The following is a 13,695-nucleotide window of genomic DNA, read 5'->3' on the forward strand; positions in this document are numbered from 1 at the left end:
ATTTTTGACTTTGAAGGTGGTCATTTGCTTGGTCCACGTGTCAAACACGGGACTTGAATCCATTCAGATGTCTCCATCTGAATCTAGAAGTTCAGCTTCCCATGAGAAGAAGTATTTGCTGTTTCATTCAGGGTCCTCATCCAGGTTCCAAAAACAGTGCCTGGCCAGGAGCACCGGCTCTTCACAATGTGTTGGATGAATGAATGCTTAAATCTAATTCTCAAGTATGTTTCAAAAATATAGCCCTAATACAGACCAGGATGTGACCGTTGTCTTTACAATTTGATTCACTTCTAAAAACGTTCACCTGAAACAGTCTTTCCTAAACGTCTACAAAGCTTGTTTAGGGAAAAAACCTCAATCTAATAATATTCAATTATTAAGTGTCAGTTTCCAAAATATCTTCCACTTCCTGGATCTAATTTTGTTTCAGTTCTATAAGGAGATCACCCTGAGGAAGACAGAAGTATTTTTATCTCCATGCTAAGTTGGTCAATCGTTACTTTCCCCAGAAGCGTCAGGCTCTGCTGGGCACCTGCAGATACAGGGTGGAGAGCAAGCCCCACAGGGCTGAGGGCAGCCCACCAGACCCACTGAAGCAAAGGACAGGTCAGGCGGCTGGTGAAACCATGTACAGAGGGGTTGGGGGGGGGGCTCCTTACAAAACTGGTCAAATAGTGTAGTAGATCAGTAGATCAAGAATTCAAAAGAACTGGGGAGGTCCCTTCTCTGGTTTCCAGCAAAAGGGTGCAGATGTTAAATCCAGTCATAAATGAGTTTAGCTGGCTGAGTTCTCACCAGTTACTAGATCAGAGTTTCCTTCTCTCAGAAGCCTCTTCTCTCCGTGGTCATCACTTTTCAAAAACTGTACTTGCAAATCCATGTCAAATTTGGAATCAAATACAGGCAGTTTAGGACACTGAGTAACAGCATGTGCTCTGAAGCCACAGTGTCTAGGTTCAAATCCCAGCTCTGCTAGCTGTGACCTTAGGCAAGTTACTCAGTAGCTCTGTGCCTCAGTTTCCTCATAAATATACAGATGACAGCAATAATACCTACCTCATAGCACTGATGTGAAAGCAACTGATGTATTAGTTTAGTGAATTAGTATATCGCAACAGCATCTGGCATATATTAAATATTACAGTATATCTCAAAATACTTCTTATTTTACATGTATTTTTATGCATTTTATTTTATGTAATTTATTACATTTGTGAAAAATTTATAGTACTGCCCTCTTGATTATAAAGCCATGATATTTCTTCCCCAAAAAGAATAAAATCAAGGCATCCATAAGAGAGCCTTTTATATTATATTAAAAAAGCAAAAAATTTAAAAATAATCTGATAAACATAGATCTTTCCACGTATCCCTGGCAGCTGGGAATAACCACGTCACTGAGTGGAAATGTTAATCTGGCAATCCTGGTGATCGGACAGACTTTTTCAACTCAGAGGCCAGAGGACAAGTTGTCTTAGACCTATGTCAGGAAATGTCCCCAAGAGGTTTTCAAGGTGAAAGGTCAGCATCCCATCTCCCGTATTTTCCATCTCCTGGGCATCCACAAGGGAAACACTCAGATTATTGACTATGATTCTCAGATCAGCCTGATCTTGCATAGCATCGTAACTTGGGCAAAGGCCAAGAACTTATAACCATCTCATGTTCTTCTGTTTATGGTCTGGGGTCCTGTTGAGCCATCTTACAAATCAATTCCAAGTTCTAGTGGTGGTAATTGACTTGTCTTTTGTAGCTGCCAAGCTCCCCATTCATTTCAGCACTTTCACGAGGGCTTAAACAGACCAGATTGTCTCTCTCATTTCTTTGGTCTGCCTACCTTTTTATCTATCTGTCTTCTTTGAGGTATTTCTGGAAAGAAAGAAATATCGGGGATGCCATTATTTCATAACATTTCTCACCTGGTATAGAGGCATCCTTGATTTGAGTTAGCATTAAGACTCTGTCCAACATCGTTTTCTGCCTAAGAATCAAATACTCAGTCATTTAGGATGAGAAGGTAGAATGCTTACATAGAATTCTACTTCTTTGAGTTCAGCTGAGAGCTACTGAATGATTCGTAATGTGGGTTCTTTCAGTCTCCTCGTCATCAAGACTAAAGACCTGGACCTCTTTACCTGTGCCCTAGCCCCATCTCAACGTCTTGTTCCAAAGTTCTCAGTCTTCTATTCCATCCTCTTTTCTCCATTTGGCTTCTCTTTCCATGGCTGCCACAGCCCCCTCACCAAGACCAATGTCCTAGCTCCTGACTGGTCTGTGGGCTTACAATCCTGACCCTCAAATTCATCCTTCTCACTGATTCCTGACGCTCTCCCTGAAGCATGGCTGTGCTTAGGGCTGTGATGCCCCTATAATGTCCAACTGCCCTTGGGAAAAAGTCTCCTGTGCTACTGTGATTTATAAGAAGAAATAATATATTTGACCTTTGTCCCTGTTTCTGACCCAGAGCTCCTAAAACCATTGGAATTTCCTATGATGAGAGTGACAAACATGTCTCTTGTTATATTAATAAGGTGACTTTGAGACTGCACCTAAGGGTGGGGACTGTTGCCAGGAGAATCCATGGTGTGCTTCGAGGTTTGGAACTGTCAGTCTCATCCCTAGCCTCTGGGGAGGGGAAAAGGGCTGGAGATTGAGTTCACTTCCCAATGGCCGATGATTTAATCAGCCATGCCTATGTAGTAAAGCCCCCATAAAACCCTGAAAGACAGGTTGGGAGAAATTCTGGGTTGGTAACACACAGCGGTGAGGAGAGTGGCATGCTGGTGTGCTAAACAAGGGCAGGGAAGCTCTGTGCCCTTTCCCTATACTTTACCCTACGCATCTCTTCTGTCTAGCTGTTCCCAAGTTACATCCTTTTATCATTAAACCAGTTCTCTAATAAGTAAAGTGTTTCTCTGAGTTCTGTGAGTAATTCTAGCAAATTAGCCAATCCCAAGAAGGTGTGTGTTGGAACCTCCAGTCTCTAGCTGGTCAGTCAGAAACACAGGTGACAACCTGGACTTGCTTTTGACATCTGAAGTGTGGGAGGGAGGGGCCGGTCTGGTAGGATTGAGCCCTTGACCAGTGGGATCTGACACTGTCTCCAGGGAGGTAGGGCGAGAATTGGATTAACTCGTAGGACACCCAGCTGGTGTCAGAGCATGTGCAGGGGAAACCCTCCATACATGCTTTGGAATTGGACTCAGAATGTTTCTCTTCAAACCCCTTAGTGATAGACATGGTTATGGGGCTTCGCGTTGTACAGGGAACAGCATGCACCCCAAGCTGGGGCTTGGCCATCAACGGTCTTGAGTCCAGGTCCTGGCTCTGCCACTTACTGTCTGGGTGGCCTTGGGTATTAGTCACTTTCTATAAACCTGCTATTGTACTGATGGTGCCTTTTTTCAAAAGGTTGTGGTGAGCATAAAACTAGACCATACACATATGGGACTCTGGCCCATGATAAGTGCCATCAGATATGGCCCCTTACTGGGGCTGGCCTCTCTGCAGCCACATGTATCTCCTCGGCTGTCTCTTCCCCAGCCCAGGGTGCGCTACCCAACACCCGTCACATCCCTTGGGCTTCTTTCTTCCCATACTCATGTCCTATGAGCTATCTTAAATTCTCCTCCCAAGCCCCGCGCTCCCTCCAGACTCAGTGCCCTCCCCATCTCTTCCTCAGAGCGTCCCCAGCCCTTCCAGATGGAGCTCATTTCTTCCCTTTCCTGCGCTCCTGTGACTCTTGGTTTTTACCTCCACTGTCACATTCATTATATTCCACATCAAGCTGTCAGTATTTGGTGACCAAACAGCCACTCCTTCTAGACTGTGCATTGGGTGAGGCTTGGGGCCACGCCTTCAGAAGCTCTCACTCCCTGAGACTGCTCAGGCCAGGTCTTTGCACATGGGAAGTACTTGCATTACATTAATTGATTATGGAATTCATAGTTGGTTGATTGCTTCAAGAACGCTATACGTTGTATTAATTCTAAAGTAGCAGAAATCCCCACCTTTCCCCCACCCTGAGACACAAACTTCTAGTCCGAGAAATGCAGCTTTGTATTAAACAGGAGATGGTGTGTCTGTCGTGTAATACCAACAGGCCACTGAAGTTTCATTTCACTTGATGTGTCAGAAAATCAATCAGTGACTTCAGCAAAATCTCGAGACTTTCCTCCGTCTCTAGAGCCACGGTAAATAATTGATGTCCCTTTCCCACACCACCTACAAAAAACTCTTCTACTCTTGAACCTGAATAATTTTCAGAATATGCATTATTGAATCTGCTTGGATCTCCTGTTACCATACTTAAAGAACAAAGAAGACAACTTAAGTCTCAGGGTAAAAGCTTTTCACATCCCAGGACTAAGGATGTGAAGAGGCTACTGATGTTCAAAGCTTCAGGCCCCTGAGGATACATTTTTCATATGTTTATAATGTTAATTTTTGCTCTCCGTGTCAGCAAAATAAGGTTGACCTAGGAAAAAATGGAATTTGCAAGTGTTAAAATTTGAAGATAATTCTGAAATGAGTCATCCGAACATGATGGATCTCTCACTCTTATTTCTCTAGTCTGACAACACCTTGCACTTTGCCAAGGAGTAACAAACATGGTAATAGACACCATCAAAACAGAGTGTCACGTGACTGTCAGGACGAACCTTTTGTATTTGCATATAATTCTTCTGCGCTGATTTTGAAATGCTTTTCTCCTTTGTGGCTCACCACAACCACCATTCTATGCGATCAAAGCAGGTGAAATGAATATGAGTTTTTACATCCACTTGGGATGGGCTTAGCAAGGAGGAAGGAATAAATCGAATAATTACCAAAGGAATGTCAAGTACAAGGACCATTCTCAGCAGGACCTGACCGGCGATGATCTTAACTTGACCTGTGAGGCGTTTCTTACCCATCTCTCTCCTCTTAAAAGGTCCACTCTCTTCTCCTCTCATGGTCCTTTATTCTTCTATTAAATTTTCTTCCTTATAAGACTCAATCAGAACTTAAGATGTTCTCAGATTAATAAAAAGTAAAATACCATGATATGGAAATGTTTCAAGGTTTTAAAATACTTTTATGCGTCCCTTTCCTGGTATTTCACAATAGAAAATAGTTCAAGTCCCATTGATTGGAGAGCAGATAGGCTCAGCACAGTCGAACATTTGTCTTATAGGATATTTCATCTGATCCTCATAACAGAGGTATAAAGGAAGAATTGTCCCCGTTCTATAATTCAGGAAAGAGATTCATGGGCCAGCCCAAGGGAAGTAACACCGCCAGGAAGCCAGGCTCAGCTCTGTGTACGTCAGGTTTAAGTGGGTTTGTTCTCCTGTTACCACGTGTCCCGGCATTATGCTCAGATCTCTGTGGAGGCTGAAGATGGAAGCACATCCAATAAATGGCAGCCTTCCTGAATCAATTACGTGACAGACAAAAAGGAGGGGGCCATACGCAAGGCCAAAGGCCAGCTCTACTGCTGCTCAAAGCCAGATTGCAGAATGAAGCTTAGACATGCGGCAACAATGGGCCCCCAACACCGCACTCAAAATTCAATAGACTTCCTCCGTCTCAGGCCCCGTGAACCGGTGCTGAGCCTGAAAAACACACTACAAGAAGACACTGGCCTGAATGGTTGCCTCCTGCAGCCCCCAGTCCCCTGAGGAGACAGGGAGGGGACTAGGTTCCCAGAGCCACCACCACCTTCTCCCTGACCCACCACCCCACCCAGTGAGGGGAAGAGAGAGACCAGGAGCCGTGCCTGCCTGGAGCCCTGCACGTGGCAGCAGCTTCAGGGACGGAGAAGAAGCCCGGGTTCCCTGGAAGTGTCCTCTAAGGAGTTTCACGTCATGGGCACAGCCAGTGCTCAGGTGCACCCTGCGACTTTCTGGCAGGTGTCACGCTCTTAATATTCCACCATCCTCATTGCAGACTCGGGTCACATGAATCCCTGCAGAGACCAAGATGTCAGAAGTCCTTGTTTCCCGCACTTCACTGACTCACTGGGTGACCCAGGGCAAGCCACTTAACTCGTCTGTGTCCCAGTGTCCCCATTAATCAAGCCTGCATGGTTGATGGGACTCGTCCCTGTGGATAATTCCTCCATCACGGGCAGCACAAGGGAGCCTGCAAACTCAGCCAGGAGACGGACGACCACTCCAAGGGCAGAGCTCGTCTGCCTTCTGCATGTTTCGAAGGAGTTCCCCCTGTGATACACCAACTGGGAGAGAATTCCCTTGGCAGAGTCTGGGCAAGTGTTCATCCAGAGCCTTGAGCGTACCGAGTAACAGGAGGTTATTTCATGCCTCTTGAATGTTCGACGTCTGAGCAGCTACACACACTTGAATATATATTTTACCCCACTGACAGGCCCAAAACGGACATATGGTTTAGATTTTGAGACAACGCTCCGTGTAAAAAGCCTTTCCTTTTATAGAGGCATATTTTTAGAGTCTCCGAAGCTAAACTCTGGGTTGAATTTAATCCATGCCAACCTCCGGCCCAATCAAGAACCTAAACACAACTTTGTATCAGTGGAATACACTGTTAACTGAGATGTCAGAAAATCAATTAATTACTTTTAAGAAGCAGTTAAGAGTACCCCTACAAAGCTGCCATGTGAATTATTAAAGAATACAAGGTGAGGGTCCCCACCCCTGCCCCAAACCAAAGCCCTGTGTCACAGGGTGGTTCCAAATATGCATTATTCTGTCCTGAATCCTAAATGAAAATAGTGCAAAGTTGAAGGGGCAAAAAAAAGAGAGAGAGAGAGAGAAAAAGTGATGAGGCTTAAGTGGCGGGGAACCTGGCAGAAGGAGGAATTTGCTGACGCTGCTATACACTGCCCCAGGGCACTGCCCGTCTCTGAGTTTTCCACTGTGCACCCCTGTGTCTTCAGAAAAGGCTGCAGAACATCCACCTGCATCTGCTCAGCCCTAGTCCTTGGTGGACGGGCAGCCCTGTGTGGAGCCCTACAGGTTTCTTCCTTTCCTGGAGCCCTGCTCATCCCAGAGAAAAGCTCACTTGAGGCCCACCACTCCCTCCTGCTCCTGCAGTTCTAAGCTGGCTCCAGCCGGGGCCAGTGGAGCCCCCTGGGTGGCAGGCTGGGGCTTCTCCCCAGCCCTGCGTTGGTATCGATTCAGAATGTTTAGCTCAGATGCAGTCACACTCATCCAGACATGTCCTATGTATCTGGGAACAGCACTAAGGCTGCCCTGGAGTTTCAGACATGCATCAGACGTGGATTCCCCAAACAGAGAGCGAATCCCCTCCCATCCTGACTTAGCCTGCGCTCCAAAGACAAGGAAACCAGGGAACCCAGTGGTCTGCGGTTGTAAGATGAGTGCCCGGGCTGGGGCACAGGGGCTGGGGCACAGGGTCTGGGGGGCATACAGAGGAGTCTCCTTTGCTTGTGTCTCTTTGCTTTTTTTAAACATTTTTGTTATTGAGTTATATTCATTTTACAATGTTGTGTCAAATTCCAGTGTAGAGCACAATTTTTCAGTTATACATGAACATACATACATTCGTTGTCACTTTTTTTTTCACTGTGAGCAACCACAAGATCTTGTATATATTTTCCTGTGCTGTACAGTATAATCTTTTCTATTCTGCAAATGCCTGTCAGTATCTACAAATTTTGAAATCCCAGGCTGTCCTTTCTCACCCCCCGAAAAGCTCAGAGATGCCCTTTTTTTTTTTAACTTTACTACATTTTTTGGGGGGAGGAGGTAATTGTTTTATTTATTTTTTAATGGAGGGACTGGAGATTGAACCCAGGACCTTGTGCACGCTAAGCACACACTCTACCACTGAGTTTGATTTAACCAGAAATGTTTACCAACAGAGCAAGAAAAACCATGCATTTGCATAACCAAAGCGTAAGCAGCTCAGGTTAGGAAGCGACCTCCTCCAACTTCTGGCTGGTTGTGGTGATCACTGCGTCTGAAACTCAAATGCCATCAGGCGGGTTCCTTAGGACGTTGACCGTGTCAGCTTCCAAAGCCCTCTGGGTACCCAGAGTCTGGGCTTCTGGACTGAGAGCCAGAGATTAAAAGCACAAGTCATAAAGGGAGATGTGTTTTCACCACTCAGCACCTGCAAGCAGGTACCCCCTCGCCCTGACATCTGGGCTGCCTCAGGGCTCAGCAGGCTGGAGAGGAGGTGGCTGCTATGGTTCTTCCTCATTCATTCATTCATTCACTCATTCATTCATGAAAGGAACTTAATGAGAATCAACTCAATTCCAAGCACTTTTTTTTGATGCTGGGCCCTCTCTGGCAATGGACTGGATAAAGTCTCTTTCTCCCTACGTCCACTGCACCTGTCGCTTGGAGGATGGAGGCAGACAATAAATAAGTGAACACAGATACCAAACAAGACAAATGCACCAATGGAAATAAATCAGTGTGTGTGTGTCCTGTGATACGAGTGACGGTGCCAGGGTAGGAAGTGGGGTGACTCTAGCCATTACTCTGTCAGATGACAATTTGGGCAGCCATGGGAAAAACCATGGGATGGGGGCCGCGGGAGGGCAAGTGGTCCAGGCCTGTGAAAAGATACAAGAAGAGCTTGGTGGGTCTGAGGAACAGAAGGGAGGCCGAGGCAGAGCAAGCTGACGGATACAGATGCTCTGAGAGATCAGAGGCGGCTGGGCAGGGTGGCCCAAGGCCTTGAATTCTGAGTGCTCTGAAAGTCTCTGTGCCCTGGGAAGCCCTCACAGAGTCTGGTAGACGAGAGACGTGATCTGATTTACGTGGGTCTCTGGCTAGGAGATTTCAGCAGGACTGACTGGAGGGGCTTTTTCTTCGCATCACAAACTCCAGCGCCAAGCAGGCCACAGCCCCTCCCCTGTGGGAGCATGGCTTCAAACGTGACCATCGGGTACTTAGCCCTGGCAGATTCCCCTATCTCTCTGTGCCTCAAGCCTCTGATCAAGGCTAAGATCCCCTCCCAGGGTTGCTGTCTGTCTGCACGACATCTGGTCCTCCGCTTCCCGTTTCACAGACACTGGCTGCTGCTATTGTTAATGTCAACTTTACTCCCTACATTATCCCCATGAGTGTATTTTTCATGCTGATTTCTACCAATTTTTGTCCAGCAAACATTTATGGAACATTTACTCTTTATCCCCTGGGTCCTGCCCACCACGAGCAGGCTTATGAGCCCAAATAGGGAAGCATCCCTTCCCCCCAAGTCTGAGAGCTCCTACTGCCCCCAGGAAACTCCAAGAAGGGCTTTCTGTGCCCTCCTCCCAGGTCTTGCATTGAAGTGTTACTCACTATTTAACTAACGTGCCAAGAGGCACATCGGGCGTGCTGAGGGGTGTGCGGTTCACCCGCAAGCCCACCCATAGTTCCCGGGGCCGGCCAGGGGAGGACGCTGGCCACTCCGAGGGCGGCGGCGGGACTCTGTCCAGCATGCCGGGGGCGCTGTCCGGTGCCGGGCTCCCTTGGGGCAGGGGGAGTTTAACCGTCACGTAGAGGGCGAGGGGCAGTGGAGCCTTCTGCCCTGCATCTCGCTTTCATTACGCAGCTCTTGACTTCAGAAAGGCAGTTCATTTGTTCTTAGCTCCCAGAAGCCCAAATGAGTTCCCCACCAGGAAAAAACTAACAAATACATTTTGGAAATTATCTCCGTCACTGATGATTTGATCAGGAAATCACAAAAAGGAGAAAACTCAGACCTGAGAGAGCCTCGAGCCTCCAGCCAGGAGGAGATGGGGGGAGCAAGAGAAGCAGAACTCTTTGCTCTCTTGCCAGACACCGGGGAGCCAGGAGGCATGACTCAGGCCCCCACACGCCAGCTTTGGTTTTTCAGGATGGCAGACAGAGGGTGAGGGAAGTCCGTGAGCCCCTGGGGAGGAGACAGCTAAGCCATGAACCCAGCAAGCACAGGAGCTGGTTGATGGAAGCTGATTTCAGGGCTAGTTTCTGTACATCTTGATTTGTTTAAAACTGCATCTGTTGGCTTGTTTCAATGTCAACACTGGTCAGTGTGTGTCCTTTACATCATAAAACACTGCAGGGTGGCCCACGCCCAACTGGCCAGGTAAGGATTTCCAAGAGGAAGAGGAAGAGGAAGAAAAAGAGAAAGGCATGATGTGAATTGAAATTTGGTGAGAGGATCCAGAACTGGAAAGAGCAAGTGTGAATATCTCAGAGAGGTCTCTGTTCCTCCATACTTTCCAATGATGATAGAAGTCACCTTCCCTGTGGTGAAGGATGGCCGGGCTGGAGCCAGGGATCCACGGCGAGCCCTCCTGCGCATCAGAGCTCACCACCCTTTGAGCCTCCTTCTGTAGACATGGAGGACATCAAACAACACATCATCTATTTTTTTTTTTTTTATAAGAAGTGTAATGTGGTTCGTGTGAAAGTTCAACCTTCCTCTGTGTTGGGGGCAGCATATGAGCTGCATTAAGAAGCTGCCTCTGTGCCCAGAGAAGGAAGTAATATCACCATCATCTGTCTCCATCTCTCCTTTTCTAGTTGATTTTCACAGTTGCAGGGCTGGGTCTGACATGAGACATGCAAAAAATGAGAAGGGAGGGATGGAGTTATAAACCTATCTGATGTGATCCAAATGGATTCCATCTGCTTGCCACATAAACGAGATATAATATAAGCATGCACGAATTCCTCCTGCAAGGATGGGCGTTCATTTCCAAAGGGTGCCCACGTCAGCTGAGAGGAGAGCAAGAGTCTTATTAAGTCCCTGACTGTGATCTGAGCACCCGCACAAAAAAGAGAACACAGAGTTGGCCTGATGTGCTGTTTACGCAGGGAGTCTTGTGACCAGGACCCCAAAGTCAGCTTTACCCGCAGTGGCCTCTAGTACAACCCAAGACAAACTGGCTGTTCGCATTTTTGCCCTGCCCCAGGATTCAGGTTAAATTTGTGTGAAAACCAAAGGCATAAACTATTTGCATAGAGAAATCTTTTGCCTTAAAGATAAATAATAAGATTATATCTCCTGTCCCCCACCATGCACACCCAGGAGTGCGTGTGCAAGCTTGCACACACACGCGCACACACATACACATGCAGACCCCATCTATTATAGCAGAAAGACCAGTGACTCGGTTCCTCTTTCTTTAGAATTAGAAGATAAGCCTTTTACACGTCCTGGGTCATTGGTCACATTCGATGTATAATGCAAACGAAGTTCAAAGGCTGACTTTGACAAAGGGCGTTTGCAGAAGGATGATAAAAGGTGTCTGATAAAACACACACACACAAGACTTTAAGCAATAAAGACTTACAAATTGGGAAAGCAGGGTTTGGGGAGCGGGCGTGAAACTGTGTTATCTACAGCGTCAGCACTGAGAGATAGTGGCCCAGAGCAGAAGGCTTTATCTGGCCCCCACAAGAATAGAGATTGCACCGCCTGAACCACCCTGTCTGCAAAGCCCAGGAAACACCTTGCAGAGGAGTTGAAGCAATATTTGGCATCCTGGCCCTCGGTGACAGTTAAAGCAATGTTACAACATCGCATTGAGCAACGACCTCACCGTATTATCCAAGTCTCTGTTTTTACACCACGTTTTCCCCGCTGGAGAGATAAATGGGACATTTTGGGTGACATTTTTTGGTTGTCCCCTTACTTTCAGTTTAGACTATCAAAGAGAGGAGAGAGACACTCTCCCTTCTTCCTTTCCAATAGAATTGAAAAAATCCTTTCCCGATAGACATTTCAGGTAGGAGGTTAGTCATATTCATGCTTTGCCTCTTACTGCGTTATTTCTCGAGATTTTCAAAGGATTCTCGGTACCTCTCCTTGGAGATTTATTACTCAGTCCCTGCAATTTCTTCGGGGCTAGAGTTTATGTGATTGCAATCAGGAAACCACTTTGAAAGGGAAGAAATCAATTTAGTTTTTTGTAAGCTGTAAATTTTCTGTAAATAAAATTTCACAAGGCCATCCCTTTTTTTTTTTTTTTTTTTTAATTTAAAGAAGTAACAACACGGCTGTTGAAACAGTGACAGGTTTGGGAAAAGGACCCTAATTAATGACTCATGGGGTCTCAGATTGGCTACTATGGCGGGACCTGGGGGGAAAAAAACACTCATTTTTTGGAAACTCCCTTCGCTATATAAAATAAATGGATTGTGCAAAAGTGTCTGCTCAGATGCTTCTCCCCTCTCAAAATGATTGAATGCCTTTCCACAGAACTGGGGCCTTCAGAGCGGTTTCACTCTGATTTGATTTATAATAATCCTTTACTTTTGATGACTGTGTTTGGCTTTTCAAAGTGCTTCAGCAGTGATGGTTGAACTTCTCGATGTAACCTTTTGACAATGGCAGGGCTTGAGACCTGGCCAGTGAGGAAACAGAGGCACAGCAAGGTTAGGGGACCTGCAGAGCATCACAGAGGCTCGCCCACCAAGTCATCTAACAAAATATGTTCCAAGAAAAAAGGATATTTTAGGCCAGAGGCTTTCAGACTTTTTTGAATAGCAAGCAACAGTAGGAAGCAAATTGCATGCATGACTCAGGAGACTGCTCTATCCGTCAGAAAAAAAAAGGGCTTCAGGAAGCAATACTTGCTCTTACTACTTGTGAAGTACTCCGTTTTCCATTTATTTCCTTCCATTTCTTTTTCTTCTCTTTCTTTTATCTGTATAATAATAATAATCATTCTTTTTAATTTGCAACCAACTCATGGGTCACAATCTATGATGCAGAAGTCACTGCTCAGAAACTTTGCACATGGCAGGGTCCTTCTGCTGTTTTCTAAGTCAGAAGTCAAGATGTACCTCTCCTGAGTTCCCAACGCACTGCCGAATGCTGAGCGCGGTTCTCCGGTCATGGTTTTCTCACTCTGTAAAAAGCCCCCCAAGGCTGTCCTTAGGGTCAAGCCTTCCCACTGTAGGCGATTCATGACCCTCCTGGCTATGAATACACCATCAACTCCTAATAAATAATGAATACTAATGACAAAAACAAAACACCTCCCAATAAAGTCAGAAGGAGAATGGGGCTGTGCCCTAAAAATGGCATAAGGCTCTCTAAATAAAGGGCTTTAATGCATTTTATATTTAAACCATAAGGCCCTGGGCTCAAACCCAAATTGAGATGAGCTCTATTCCTTAAGTACCATTCTGGAAAAGTCGCTGAAATATTTATCCATCTATCTGGGTTCAGTGCTTCTGCAGCAGCTCAGTTCCTTGTGTCATGTCCCTAGAGTGGACCTGCCTACACAACCCCTCGAACTGGGGGTGGGCTGCCAGGCAGCAGCAAAGGTGGTCCTTCTGGAAAGTCGCTGTCTGTGAAACTTCTTGCATGGGAAATATGACGAAGAGCACTGTTTTTAAAAACAACCACCCTACATATAAAATAGATCAACAATAAAGTCCTACTGTAGAGCACAGGGAACTGTATTCAATACCTTGTAATAGCCTATAATGAAAAGGAATATACATATATACATACACACACACACACACACACACACACACACACACACAACTGAATCACTATGCTGTACACCAGAAATTAACACAACATTGTCAATCAACAATACTTCAATTATTAAAAAAAATACACATAATTCAAAGATTGATTTCTCTGTGCAGCTGGTCAGTTTCTGACTTTCACTGCTCCATCTCTATGTGGCCAAGGGCAAGTTCTTTAACCTCTTTAAGCTTTGGGGATAATTGTTCCAAACTTAATAGGATTATGGAGAGGATT

The 13,695-nt window shown here is 45.9% G+C and overlaps 1 protein-coding gene across 3 annotated transcripts in view; it reads left to right on the forward strand.

Moving 5' to 3' along the window:
• Window positions 1–13,695, forward strand: part of RUNX1 (RUNX family transcription factor 1) — a 236,652-nt gene that overhangs the window by 117,373 nt on the left and 105,584 nt on the right. The window lies entirely within an intron of this gene.

The sequence above is a fragment of the Camelus bactrianus genome, chromosome 1, assembly GCF_048773025.1.
Source record: "Camelus bactrianus isolate YW-2024 breed Bactrian camel chromosome 1, ASM4877302v1, whole genome shotgun sequence".
In the NCBI taxonomy this organism is placed as follows: domain Eukaryota; kingdom Metazoa; phylum Chordata; class Mammalia; order Artiodactyla; family Camelidae; genus Camelus; species Camelus bactrianus.